Source organism: Ornithodoros turicata, unplaced genomic scaffold (assembly GCF_037126465.1).
Source record: "Ornithodoros turicata isolate Travis unplaced genomic scaffold, ASM3712646v1 Chromosome29, whole genome shotgun sequence".
Classification (NCBI taxonomy): Eukaryota; Metazoa; Arthropoda; class Arachnida; order Ixodida; family Argasidae; genus Ornithodoros; species Ornithodoros turicata.
Window position 1 is genome coordinate 1145733 of NW_026999353.1, and position 15380 is coordinate 1161112.

At 45.2% G+C, this 15380-nt stretch overlaps 1 non-coding gene across 1 annotated transcript; it reads right to left on the minus strand.

Annotated features, from left to right (window-relative positions):
• Positions 1-8270: 8270 nt before the first annotated feature.
• LOC135373700 (U6 spliceosomal RNA) lies at positions 8271-8373 on the minus strand. Its single transcript, XR_010416557.1, has one exon. It is a non-coding gene; the product is annotated as a U6 spliceosomal RNA (small nuclear RNA).
• Positions 8374-15380: the final 7007 nt, after the last annotated feature.

Here is a 15380-nt window from a genome sequence, read left to right on the forward strand (position 1 = left end):
TAGTCCTTTATCAAACAACAGGATGGAGTAGTTACTGATACATGCATGCTCCGATTGTCTGCTTCGATTATCTCACGCGTGGTCCTATCGGTACTGCCTGTGAAGCAGTTGGACTGTTTCAATAGCGTTTCAGCTGCCGGGCGAAGATTGCATCCGGTTTTTAGATATGCATGCGAGATTCACTGATAGCCACACGTGTTGGATGTACCAACCGCCCCTCCTGTTCGCGTCGGCCCATTCAAAGTCAGTAAAAACAGCAACGGTGGTACATCCAACAGGCTTCAGGACAACTTGAGCAACAGGCTTTCAAGCTGCGTGAATTAGACTATCCGTTAGCCTTGCTCTCCGCGGTCGCCGAGTCGTTGCTCAAGGGGTTGTCCCCCTGTAACTTCTGAAACGAGGTCGCCAGTACGACGGAAGAACACCGTAATCATTGCCGACATGCATAATATTTGCCACCAAGTAAAGAAGATGGCTGGGCGAGCTGGTGTTCAAATGGCCTTCTCTGCTCCAAATCAAATCGGGAAGGTTTGTCGCTCCGTCAACTACACTGAGCGGAAAGATCGCAAAAGAACCCAATATGTCGAATACGGGGAATAGGTTGTGCATCAAGTGCCCTTGTCGTGCGGTTAATTCCATGTGGGACGGACTGCATCAACGACCGGTTGTGGGAACATTGGCTTCATGTCGACAACAAATGGTATGGATGGATGCTTCTACACTCTTAAAAAAGGGGTGTACTTTAACTCATTTTTGTTGCCACATCTACAATTCACTTTTGGAAAGTTCAGTTACACTAAAAAAAGGAGTGTTCTCATTCGCTCAAAGGAGTAGCACGACACCTTTCTCTCTGCCTGACAGTAACTGTACTCCCCAAAAGGGAGTGATATATGTGGCAAGGAAAGGGGTTCAAGTAACAACACTTTTTAAGGGTGTACATTGCAATCAGTGTGGCAGAGAGCCGCTATAGAAACGATCCACCTGCTTCACAGGCGGTACCGATAGGACCACGCGTGAGATAACCGAACCAGCTAACATGTCACAACTGGGGCATGCCTGTGTCACTAACCCCTCCATCCTGTTGCCTGATCAGGAACTAGCGTATCTAAGTAGGTGTATGGAAGAGTGCCCGCAGATGGCAGGGCAGGGCCCACGGAAGGGTGGCTCCAGTTATCATTGAATCAGTTGGTGTACTATTCAATAAATTGTTGGAATATCTGTTGGAAGTGCGCCTATGTCTTATATATCTCTCTCCGTCCTTGTCCCTGTAGCGCTTTAAAGTTATGAACCATTCCAACTTTGCCCAGTTAGCGAAGCTCTGGCTTCAGCTCTCTGTGAATAGGTTACTTAAAAGTTACTTACAGGTCAAAGGATAATTGTTCCTTAGTGTAATTAGGTGGCTGTCTCACGTGTCTACGAGGACGATGAATGAGAAAGTTGTGTGAACCATGGGTCATATCTTCTAACATACGCCGCGAAAGGCAGTGCCCATATACCATTGCTGAAACGCGTATTCCTTGAATAACGTCCACGTCTAACATACCATATGTTCCTATATAAACGTGCCCTGACTTGAGGGCGCATCTTACACTGCTCGCTTCAGTGCATTGCGTTTCATTGGCCCCACTTCCGTTCGCTCTTCGTCTGTTTCTACGCTCAAGGTACAGCGGCACATTGTTCTAAACGAAAAACGATAATTTACCTTCAGGCAAGCGGTGTTGGGTTCAAGTACTCTACTTTCAGCGGTTTTTGGTTCTATTACAAATTGCTTCTCCTGTATGTCACACTTACACGATATCAGAGGGTTCTTGTATCAGGCTTGTTGAGGCAGCCCACGCAAATAGAACCGCCAGTACATCCAGAAGAATGGCATCTGCAAATAGTCCTGTAACCTTCCTTGCATACGCCCTCCTCTGTACGTATAAATCTGTTTACAAAAGCTCCCTTGCATATCCGCATTCCTCTTCGAGGGTGTTCTCACTTACGCATGGAAAGTGTCCGAGATGTAACTTGTCCCTTTTAGGATGAGTTCACACGAGGCAATTGATCATGAAATATTGTGGTGCTGCGTGTGCCGCCGCGCCGACTGTCGGTCAGCATGACGTCAAAGGTCCCCGCGCGGACCCTTTGTAAGGCGGAGGCGAACGGTCTGCGCTTCCTGATCTTGTCCTTGGTTATCCCTGGTTGTCCTGTTGCTACATGGGATACCCGAGCTATCACAGTATCTACGTCAATTACATGATCGATTATTTCGTTCCCTTTCTCCAAATTTCAGTGTCCATGATCCTTTCCGCTGTCTTTGAGAATGCAGGAGGCCAACAAACAGCAGAGTCCGATGGCTGCGTTAGACACAAGAAGAAAACACATCACGTGAGATATGTCAGACGATCACCACTCAGCTGTTTCATGAAAATATATACGTTGAAACTATGTTAGTCGACCCTCCCGCTGCGATTTGTCTGTCCCCACTGTGTCTGTGGCTCACTATGCTGTCCACACTATTCTATGTCTACGGCTCACTGTGCCGATCAGCATAGTGAGGACGCTCCTTTAGGGTCTACAAATGAGTCCTGTGTTCAGCTACAGTAGGCATTCGAATGCTTTTATCTGTAATGTGCTTATGTTTTTTTTTTTAACTACTCTTAAATACAAAAATGGCATCGCGGTAGGTACATGCATATAGTGTGCCGGACCGACTCATGGTCCCTGGTTGAACAGACCCCTCAATGGCAATGATAATAAGATTATCGTTAGGAGTCCTTATGTATTGGTAAACTAGTAGATCAAGCCAGATATCAAAGCGATTGCATGATGTGTCCAGTTGTCCACCTAAAATAAGCAGCTGATCTTATTTTATTTCAAAACGGTGTCGATCTCATTTTGCATCGGTGTCGATCTCGTTTGCATCCAAGCGGCACACTTTTCATATTACGAAAAAAAGAAAAAGAACATGACGCCAGCAATACCAACACCCTATTTAGTAGTCATAACTCGCACAAGTCCTCGTAGCGTCGGCGGAGGTTGGTGGAGATCGAATGCAGAAATAGCAAGTGCGCGATGTTTTTACTCATTACTGAAGCTCTCTGTAGCAGCAGCGTCATAATCATCACCAGCACCGCCATCGGTTACGCGCAGCACTGCGCGTGACCCGAGCTTTCGTTTTCGGTTCATCGCCATTAACCGTCATTAAACCCATCAACCTCAGTAGAGCCTGGTCGCCTCATTTCTCGCTCTACAACTGGTGACCCGGACGTGATCCAACGTTCCACCATCATGAACGGCGACCAGGCTCTACTGAGGTTGATGGGTTTAATGACGGTTAATGGCGATGAACCGAAAACGAAAGCTCGGGTCACGCGCAGTGCTGCGCGTAACCGATGGCGGTGCTGGTGATGATTATGACGCTGCTGCTACACTCTCCTTTAGAATGAAGAGATCGCACTGAGTGCTGCTGGTCGTAGACGTAAGTCGCTTGTTTAACGCATACATTCCTGGTTAAGGTTACTGTGGTTCTTAAATAATTGATCGGTAGCCTATCCTGTAGTGACCCCTACACTCTTAACTCGGTACCCTTTAGTAAAGGGTAAAAAATCGCAATATTTTACCCTCTATTTCAGAAGCTACCAGGTACCCTCTGAGCAGTACCTTTTATAAAAGTTACAAGGAAACCCACTAATTAGAGGTTACGGCCTTCAATCCAGCACCTGCCCGTAAAGGTTACGCCAACGTGCGGCTTTTTATACAGGATGTTTATTTTTATTCGCAACAGAGTAGCGCTCATTTGGCAGGTGGGTTATGTGAATTTTTGCTAATGAATCGATCCGTAGTTACAAACACATGCGTCAGGAAATGTCGGAAATGTTTGTAACTACGGATGGGTTAATTTGCGAAAATTAAGATAACCCACCTGTCAAATGACCGCTGGTGTGATGCGAATAAAAACAAACACCATGTGCGTGGGATATGGACAGACATTTACATAACACACCAAGGTACCAAAATGAACCAGCAGAAAAGGAGATCTTGAACATATGTATATTACAAAAACAGAAGTCTGTCGATAGGTGACACATTGTGCACAAGTGCGATTCTGATCTGAGGAGAAACCATGGTCGCTTTACCATGTATGTGGAAAAAAGAACTATCTTCTAAGTGAGAAGCAATGCATAAAAGTGCGAGGAAGCCAGCGAGTCAAAACAACTGACCTATGTTTGCTAAGCTGAACAGACCCAACGAAATTTATTCCACATTCGTGTTGCAGAGGCGAGCGCAAATGGCAATACAGTATTACATAAAACGCACACAACCTTGAGGAATATGAGTGTACAGTAACGCAGGGGACACTACATTACTGCGTTATCAGCGTTGGAGGCGCTCTGGGACGAGTTTGTGAGGTACTGCATTGCGCTGGTGACGGTATGTGAACCTGCATGTGGGATCCTGGGAACAAAAGTTTGGGCAATGAGAGTAACATTTACGGAACCATTCAAACCGTACAAAGCACAAGGTACAAAGCAGCATAAATGCGGGAAGGCGTTCACTCCGCGATTGAATCTTAGAATATCGTAAGAATACAACAAGTAGGAAGCTGCGAATTATATATCTCGATGCATATATCCGCAGCTCGCAAAATGCACGCCAGAGTATTGACTTGGCGACCAAGTAAGAGCAGAAAAGTAGCAAGCGTAAGTGGCGTTCATATGCAGGACCGCAAAACGCTTGCCATAATCACAACAAACATGCGCTAAGAGCTCTTACTATGAAAATAACGCGCGTACCTAGCACAAAATGTACACTTACCCAGAGTATGAAGTGTGTGAATTAGGGCTGCGGTGGTGACGTTCGTTTTAGGTTATATATTCTTTGCAATCATCGCACTCACTACACTTTCCCCTGAGAACACCGAAAATATCCTTGTTTGCTAGCGACATCTAGCTTTTCCGTTGTTCCTGACGATACTATGATAAACGCGAGGAAAACCACTGATTAAAACAGATTACACTTGTTAACGGACGAACGACGAGCGTTAAGCGTTTCAAGGAAACCGCTCTCAGTGTGGATAGACCTAGAACAGGCTCGGCTACGCAGCGAAATCGGAAATCTTGGTGGTTGCGGCATTGACAATGGTTTTCCACCCTTTAGAAAGAAACATACTATCAGTATTCCAGACTGCGGACTTATAATCTGTGTTCATACAGCATTGATAACATGTAGTCGACGTATAGATGACGCTGAAACAGATAAAAAATAACAGCGTAGATTCGCAACTGTCGTCTCGAATGGGAGGCTGAAACGCGGCATTATGCTGAAAAACAGAAGGAAAACAAACGATAAGAAACTAACAAAGAAATTATCGTTGGAGATTTTGCTTAGAAGTTACAGTGTCGGAGTAGAGGGTACATTTAAAAGTTACAACAAGCTGTTTTTGTTTTTTCAGAGATGTAACTTCTATTCGTGTTGTAAAGACATGACTTTGGTCGCTTTTAACCTCTAAATATACGTTACAGTGGTGTAACCTATAAGAAATCTCAAAATCTACGTCTATATAGAAGTTACATGTCTCTAAAAGTTACAATAAAAGGTACGGGTTTAAGAGTGTAGGTTGTGCGGTCGAGCCCTGCAACTTGGTGTCGTAGTTACTCGACACAAGGTTAGATGCGGGGACTCCAGATATGATGAGGGACATGTAAATAGGCGCATGTAAAATAGTGTTCAGGGACAGGGGCGGATCTAAGGTTGGGGCGAGGGGGCCGGTCGCCCACCCGCCCTCATACGGCTACGTTCCCGTTGTAAAAACCCTACTCCTGGACGACGCCGTGCCGCAAAGCACGAAGGTTCCTTAAGACCGTCCTCCCATGACAGACCCTTAAATCCGCCCCTGTTCAGCGATCACATCCATCTCGCGATATCAAATCACGTCTTATCCTTTCCTCTCCAGTTGTTTGGTGAGCTTGTACATCCGTGAAAGAAACTGCCATTTTTTAGAAGCCCGCGCGTACTAATATAAACTAACCACTCTCATACATGCGGAACGCCTAAAGTCGTGCATATACAGGATGTGACAATAAAATGATGAGCCTGGTTAGAAGAATACACACTCTTATTAAGGATTTAGCAAACTCGAAATAGGGCAGTCTTTAAAGTAGTTAGGAGATTCGCAAGACGCATACCACGGGAACGACTAAGCACTGAGTAAGCATTGGTTTTCAGTGGAGTGTCGGTAGGAGATACCTGCGGGAGTGCCAATATAGGTGCACAAAGAACCAAAAGGTTTAGGAGAGGAGTGAACTGGATGGAAGCCCATGCTAGGTAACTACAAAGGAATGTTACTTTGCCCTTATAGGTACAGAAAACAAGCAAATATTTTATATAATTTTGATTTCTTCCATTAAACTGGGTGTCACGGAAAATTCGACCGTCCTCGGTAGCTCAGTTGGTAACGTGATCACGGGTTCGATCCCGGCCGAGGGCGGTAGCAACGTGGGGGAGGTGAACATTGCTTCTCACAGTACCAATATGGAAAATTCCTCCTGTCATTTCTAATCATTCATCTGATTTCCAACCTAATCTTCATCGGGTTACATATTTACATTTTATTTTATTTTTATTTTTAGTGTGCATTGTTTTTGTGCATTTTTTCCCGACGTAGAAATACATTTTTCGCAGCGGGTCGGTACGGTATCTTTTTGATCCCCTCGTCACAAAAAGAAATTGGGTTATATTAGCAGCCAGTTGCGCACAAACTTTTCCACTGGGTCTGCGTCGTCGTTGAACCGTTGGCCCCGAGAGCCTCTTTGAGTGGCCCAAAACGCGTCAGTCACACGGCTATAAGCCAGGGCCATAGGGAGGGTGTTCCAGTGGCGTCCAGCCTACTTCCCTTAATTTTGCGCATGCCACAGCTGCAGTGTGGTGTCTGACGTTGTCATGTAGGAGACTCGCTTTGCGTGCTGGTGGACACACGTTTTGCTCCGATAAGCAAGTTTAACCAAGTTCATTCATTTAAAGTTCACGGTAAGATGCAGCGATGATGGTACGGCGATCGCACAAGAAATTAATGTGCAAAATACCGCGCTCGTACAAAGAAGAAAAAGAAACCGTTTCAAGCACCTTGCTAGCTGAGGGCCGAGTCTAAGCTTTGACAGGGGCTATCGTTTTCAACCTCATTACGGCCTTCCACAAATTCCTTATGCCGGGCAAACACACGGACATCGACAGTGTTTGACCCCGAACTGTGCCGTCAATGGGCGCAGAATTTCGGTCGGGTTTACACCCACACGAGCGAGATACTTTTATGATAATACGTTGTGCAATCGAGGGGTACACCTCTTTGTCATACATCGTTTCACGGACTACATAGGCTAAATGTATGAGAAACAGCCACAGCGAATGTCCAAAGTTGATACAGCTATACAGCAGAAAAGTTCTACATAAACCAACTCAATGCATCCACAGGCACGGTAGAGGTCTTAGCGAGAATTATAATAGCTTCCGGATGCCACTTCATATGCCACCCGGTAGGGGAAATTATCGCATTCTACACACCTCGAAAAACTGTCTTAGTACTGTCGAGAGATCATGAACCAGACAAGCGTTCCGACGACCACAGGCGGATACGACATGGGTAGTTCCTTCCATGGCAGTTGGAACGGCGTACATGAAAGTGCTGCGAAACAAACGCCCAGTAAAAGTCTTCACTGCTTCTCACCATTAATGTGGCGCCATCTCGTTGCGTTTGCATTTATCATTCCGGATGCGCGGGAAATTTAATTCGATTTTGTGTTCTCGCGATGTGGCTGTCAGGAATACCTGCACGAAACTTTTGTTTGCTAGCGGTATCGCGTTATTTTTTGAAGTTTGCAGCGGAGTAACGTGTAGTTGTATTATGTCACTATGTTTTGGCAAGTTTACATGCTTGGCCAATATATGCGCTCTAACAGCAGCTCGATTACATAACAGGAAGAGAGAGAGAGAAAAAAAAAGAATAACCCGACGTACACCCGGATGCATTAGTTGCGCTGGATTCAATACAAACTGCGAAATAAACCCCGGAGCAGGAGTAGAAACAAATTCTCCTTACACAGCAACAAATTTAGCTAACAGCAACCATATTACCCAAACACCTCCGGAAGCAAATACACGCTTACATATATACACAAGAAAATAATTAAAGAACTACAGCAAAAAAAAAAAAAAAAAAAGAACGGGATTTTTCTTTCCAGGGTCCGGGAAAGACATCTGGCAATCGGCTTCGGCGGACGATTTAGAAAAAAAAAAATGTGGAACGCTTCACCATTTTGCGTGTCATCCTTGCGCAGGGGCCATGCTAATCTTCTCTGTATCGTTCCAATTTTAGTATATGTACTTGGGAACTATGTCTTACATGCACCCCATGCTATTATTTATCAGGGCTTGGAACCGTTATTTTTGGGGGTTCGGTTCAAGTTTCGGTTCAAGTTTATCGGTTCGGGTTCGGGTTCAGCGCAGCCAAAATAAACGTTTGAACCGATATTTACCGGTTCGAACCGTTTACGTCTCTGTTACAAATCAGCAGAGTTCGAGGTAAATCGCTACTGTAACTAAGTTCCTTGTGTTAGTAACTTGTACTAGAGTTCCGGGTTGTCGAACTTATCCGAAAAACTCCGAAAAACATATAGCCCGGTGAAATTTTAAGCAATTCGGATTCATCCGAAAAACTCCTATTCACATATGTTTTTTTTTTTTTTTATAACTGGGTTATTGTTCTTGGCCACCTTTTGTGTCCTGGGTTTCTTCTAAGATCGGATACCGGCCCCGCCGGAGCATGAGAATGATCTCCGCGACCTAGCGTTTTGTTCGGCGGTCATACCGACCACTTTGAGGATTCACAGCCCGTGTTTTTCCCCAGTCTGTTTCCCTATTTTCATGTCCTACATTGGCATCAGCATTAAAATGAGCATCGAACCGAGGTCATACGAAGTGATCTTTTTGGAAGGGCAACTAGTTGCAGGGCTGACGAGAAGATTGGACGTAACAGAAAGCTGCACTGAGACAACGTCAAGGAGCACTGTGATTTCGAGGTGTTCACATTATCCCGGGATATCAACGTAGAGGTTGTCGTATGTAAGCACTGCTATAACAGTGAACACAGTACACGAAAAAGGTGCATTTCGAATTCATTCATTTTGGAGAGCACTTCAGTGTGCGTAGCACGAAATGTATTTTTAAGCTTGTGGCCTTTGTGTTGCCTTTTCGTTGCACAACCGTTTTCTCTAAATTCCGGATATTAACTGAGCTGTAAATCATACACTCCGAAAAACTTCGTTATTCGAAAAACCAATGAAACCCGAAAAATATTTTACAGTAAATGCCAGAAATAAAACCGGTAACACTAAATGTAACTTAATAACTCGATACTTTTACGCCGTGGTAGCTTTCAGGGGGACTCGTTTCTTTTTCAGGTAACTTTGTCAAAGTAACTTAAACTAAGTTACAATTTTAATTCTTTTTTCACTCACGTACACTCATTTTCTTGCTTTCTCTCCGGTTCTTTCAAGGAATTCTGTGCCATAAAACGTGATTTTCAATCAAATACGGTATTCTATTCGGGAAGCAAGCACCGCTGCCATTGAAATGAAGCTGAACCATTGTGCTCCCACAGGGACTAAGATCCAAAGCGTTCGCATTGTTAAAAATAAACGAAAATGATCTAAGCGTGTTGCACTCCTCCGCATGTAGCTGAACGTTGAACTCAACTGTGCTCCCACAGGGACTAAGATCCAAAGCGTTCGAATTGTTAAAAATAAACGAAAATGATCTAAGCGTGTTGCACTCCTCCGCAGGCAGCTGAACGTTGAACTCAACTGCTCACACGCCCAGCAGCTCTGTAGTGCTATTTTGTGTCCGAAGTAACTTGGAAGTAACTCGACCTTGTTTCTAAGGAACTGCGAGTTACATTTCAGGCTGAAGAACTTAGATATTACCTTAGTTGCGTTTTTCATACGGTAACTTAACTCGTAACGAGTTCTTTCTTACGGGTAACTTCTCTATCTACGCTAATTAGTATATCACATGTGAAAGGTAATATCTGGTTCCGGCGACGTCTTGCTCCTCGTTCCTACATCTTACTCCCTCGACAGAGAACCATGCAGTTCACAGCAGATAATCCTTTACTGTACTGAAAAAGTGCTGGGAAAAGACGCACAGTGTACCATTGAACTTCATTGCAAAAAGCTATCGCCAATTTCTCAGGAAAAAAGGAAGAAAGCGGTCACGTGGTAGATAGGAGTATCTCAGAGTCCCATTCGCAGGCCAGCATGCTCCCCGTCGAAAAGAGGGCTGGAGGCCGCTCCTGTGTTCCCTTCCTGCATGCTCTGGACCACACGCCAGCCTCTTTCCCTTTGTCGCTAAAGGTCTGCGTTGCTTGTGGATGTCACTGTGAACTATTAAAATTTACGCCGCCTTCACACAGCGGTGCTGAATGAAAGGAAGACGCCGAGTCAATAATACAAAATGTAGCTGTCGTGTAGCACACCTTTTTTTACACCTCCAGTTACAAACATGTACAGGGATGTCGTGAACGTTTTGGAGGTGAAGCTGTAGGAGGTGCATGGACTTAACAGTTCTTAGTTTATTAATTTGTCTGTTCTATAAATTCGGCGATGCCGAGTGATGCAGGGAGCTTATGCGCGTCAGCCGAGAGGGAAGGCGGCGTATATGCGTTTTTACCGTCTCGCGAACCGGTTACCGCATCATATTTTTTCGGTTCAGTTCCGGTTCGTTCAAAGAGAAAGAAAAAATGTTCACGGTTCGGTTCGGGTTCGGTTCGGCAAAAAATAACGTTTTTTTTTTGCGGTTTTCAGTTACAGTTTGGTTCCGGTTCCAACCCCTGGCAATCAGTGAATAGTCACAGAAACTGCACCGGTGCCTCTTTGTAGCTTTGCCAAGCACGGGGCTGTGCTCAGAGCGGTTCACACATGCGACAATAAGAATGAATATAATGTGGCGACCAACACTCACATATTATGCCAACATTGTACATTGCACAGTGACGACGAATACAAGTAGGGGAAACAAGACAGGGGCAACGCCATCTAGGCAGTGCAAGCCTGCCTACTCGTCGACATGACGTAACGACTAGGAGTCATCCAATAAGGATCGTGTTCTCAACGGCCGCAGCCAACCACGAATATGCTTTCAGCGGTCGTTGCCATGGAGACGAGCCGCCGTCTGCCGCATGGGTAGCCACTGTCGTCTGCAACTAATGAACGTCCTCGCGTACTAAACAGGAAAACAAAATGAAGCCCAAAACGGTCCGTTATTTTTTCTCCAGCCTAACTTTCTGGAAAGCGCGTTGCACTTGTCGACAGGTTCAAGTTGGCGGAAGTTGGCTGAATGAGTTTCGAAGCTGGCTGCAATCATTTGCAAGTTATTGAATTCGCAGAATGACAAATTGCGGTAGCAGAAGAATTCTGACAATACGTGTACACGCAGCGAATGAGAGACAGCAGGCATTAATCAGGCCTGTGTCTGGGTGGCGTTGGCAGGGGCAACAGTGACGAACTATGTGGCTACACATTGCGCAATCTCTGCTCCACATTCCCGTACCTCTTCCAGGGGACAGAAGAAGCATGTACCGAGCTACAGCAAACATCACTCAAGTAACCGTAACGTCAGACAAAGGGTATTTTCCCAAGAGAAACCACAAACACACAAGTGTGTCCCTTTTCTTCGGAGAGGAGAAAGCAGAAGTGCAGAAATTGTTACGTTCACACTTCCGAATATGTCCACAGGGATCTCGGTTTTCGTGTTAAACCCGATGTTTCACAATGGTTCGCTCCTGAAGAAATTTTCAAGAATTGAAGTAGAACACAATATCTATCCCGAAATCTTTGCAGTCCTTCAACTCGTCATTCTCGGTAAACTGTCAGAAAAGCGAATCATAATATCAGCCAAGAGAGCTATTTGTGGCAACCTATTTGTCCTGCTTTTATTATTCTCTGCTGCAGGAGAAAAAAGGACAAGCTTCTGTTGAGCTAGCACAAGCGTTGGAATACCGCAGTCATTCACTGCCCTAATTCCGAGCAGAAATGTGAAGATTATTGTTTATCCTCCCAGTGTCACAGCAGTGGCTTGCCTTCCTGTGCACTTCGTTTCATTCGAAGATTCCCCGACGACATATCAAACAGAGATCATAGCGCCGATTTCTTCCCGAATTCTCGTGCGCAAATAGCACCCAAGTCTACCCCTAACGAATGTTTTAAAAAAATCATCAAACTCGAGATGAATGCATTGTATCTTGCCTACGTACGTTTCCCGTGAAACCCATTATTTGAATTCAATCTCAAGCTGAGTGTATGAGCTTTTGCTCATACACAGCTTTTGGAATTGCTGTGCTTTTGGGGCCTTTTTTGGCAGGTGCCTTTCTTGGGGATGGAAGAAAGACTAACTGAAGCACCTTCCTCGCTGAAATGCCACATTAACTTCGACGCATTAAGAGGGCAGGTATACTAAAAAAAAATGTCTTGAATGTGCAGGGATCAGGATTATACGCCGAATTATCAACCTCGAGGCCACATACCCTCGCGCGCTCACGCAACATTTCATATAGTGGATAACAGTTATACCATTCCCCACTTATTTTTGCTACAATGTATGCTATGGCAACTATGCAGTTGCTTGCTTTTTTTTTTTTGCTCCTTTTTGTGTATTTCTCTGTGTATTTTTGTGTTTTAATTTTTCGTATGTCTAAATTTACTCGCATTCGTTAGTTTTTGCTTCATCTCATGCTATGCGTGCAGCTCCAGATATTTTTTTTTATAATTTAGATGCAAATGGCATTCAATTTGAATGCAATATCGTTAATTCAGTATTTTACTGTCCGGTTCACTAGAGGCTTAGTGTACCCGGACGTACCCGGAAGTACCTGGAGGTAAACTTGATATGCTGACACAATATTGCTCGCACAAAGCAGGGATGGGATCGAGTAAGCGCACGTGAAAAGCAGTAATGTTAAAACGATGACACAAAATATATATGGAATATCGTGCTGACGTGTTCCGTGAACCACTGTTCAATATTCTAATCAGAAAAGCTGACGGGTACTCTTCAATAACCATGCAACAGATGCCCATACGAAAGGTGTACAGGAAGCTTAATCAGAAAAGTTCTTCCAACGGCGTCAGCAGCAGAAGACATTTCGATGCAGAGGAGAGGTCTCAGTGCCCCCGCACGGACTTAATCCGCTCCACCTCATTTAAGGTGCGCCCTCTGGTGACGTCGTAGTTGGTCCTTCCGGTGGAACGGCCACCCACAAATGGAGCACGCGAAGTTCCTCTGGTCCTCGTGGACCTCTTTGGAATGTCTGTCCAGGGTGTCCTTGGAGGAAAAGGCGCTCCCACAGACGGAGCACGCGAAGTTCCTCAGGCCCTTGTGGATCGCAACCAGATGTTTGTCCAGGGAGACCTTTTGCGAAAATCCTTTCGAGCACACTGGGCACACGAAGGGCTTCTCCCCAGTGTGTGTTCTCTCGTGGACCCTAGTGCGAGCCTTGTAGGGACTGGAGTAAACGCAGAAGCTGCACCTGTGCCTCCCTGGAGGCTCCTGGGCGGCAGGCGCAGGAGGCGTGCGGGGGCGGCGGTTCAAACCTGCAGGAGGAAGGACAGACACGACTAAGTATGCCGACCAATGTCATTTATGCCGAAAAATACAACAGGGGGGCAACGAGGCAGGGGCGACAGTGATGTGGTTACATAATCGCGCAATGTTCGCACTGCGTTCCTGTTCCTTACCTGCGACGCACGTAAAAGACAGACACGTAAGATAAGAAAGAAGTAAATAAACGAGGGTCCGCTAAGTCGCATCACGTGAGCCAGCTGAAAAACATCTGACACCTACATGACACGATTTAGCATATGCACTGCCACCGCTGGTGATGAAACTCCCCCAGCCCAACCTTCATCACCAAATAAAGTCACCGTAGCTTTAAATAGGTTGGTCCGTTCCGTACGTTGTAGTCCAGCGATTCCACTCACAAAGTCCAGCATTGTTCTTTTGGAAGCTTATTTTTCTAACCGTTGGGCTTTCAAAACTGATTGTTTTTTGTTTTGTTTTTCAAACAGCCGTCAAAGGCGACACCAAAAGACACGGACGAAGGCAGGCAAAGATCCAAGTCTTGGACCACACGCCGTATACACCATCTAAGGCCATTTGAAGCACTGCGGGTCGGGGATTTTGTGCAGAATTCCGTCTCAAAAATGGAGGAAGGGGGTTCAATTGATGGGCTTTCAATGCTTTTTTGTGGACTCTCTAGCACATGCTTTTTTTATGTGTGGTGAGTGTAGGAGACCGTTGGTCGTGCAAAGGGGTTGGAGGCGGTGCTGGAAAACTTGGGGTACATGATCGGGGCAAAAGAGCTTTTCTACATCCCTACTGTCCAGCCTTCACTATGCAGTAGCCTATCACTAGCCTATCTTGAAGCGATAACAGTGCACTCGTTTTCCAAGTTGACATCTTATGCTGCATTTCCATAGTATGTGTGGTTCTTGAAGCAGCCGAGTAGGAGGAATAAGAATTCATTGCACCATGGCTAGAGATGCCCCCCCCCCCAAAGAAAAAAAAAACACAAAGAAAAACGGAACTTTTCGGAAAAAGTTTTTTTTTCTCGTCTCCGGAAAAACTGCGCAGAATTTCCAAAAGACAAAATTCAAAAATTTAAATTTTTGTGCCTTCGATGCGTTCCAACCCGGCAACAGTGCCGTATTTGCCTGTAATCCGTCAGCAACCACCAACTTAGAGCTCCGTCTGGCTTCTCCAAGCGATCGCCATCGCGTTCACACAATGTCGGAGTTCTCGTCGGAGAGGACGGGTTGTTCCGTTTACCTATCACTGAGTAAACAGCAGTCTCATGGGATGCTCTGCTCTGAATTTATGCCTAGAGGGTGAACACTATTAAAGTTTCTAGCTCATTGTATACGGCGGCTTGGCCGGCAATGCTTCGACTCAGCAGTAAGCGTGTTTGCATCCGTTTTTCCAATTTTTCGGGGACAAAAATTTTCGGAAATTTTGGATCTCTAACCACGACATCAACACACATCAAACGAACAGTGAAAGCAGCAACCAAAGGCCAACGATAAAGTTCACAAACAGAGAACTATCACAACTATGACGCTAAGGGTCATCTAAATAGTAAGTCAGAGATTGGAAATATATGCCTTACATACTCTTATGCATCCAATGCATGCACACGTTTTTCAGAAAGCAACTTTGAGAAATACATCGGTAACAACATCATTCACATCTCAACATTGTACAGATTTGCAGGGCTAAAAGGGACAGGTATGATGCTTTTGTACCCAATGAGTAAAAAAAAAGTTCGTGTTCTTGATCAAAACGGTACCAGTACG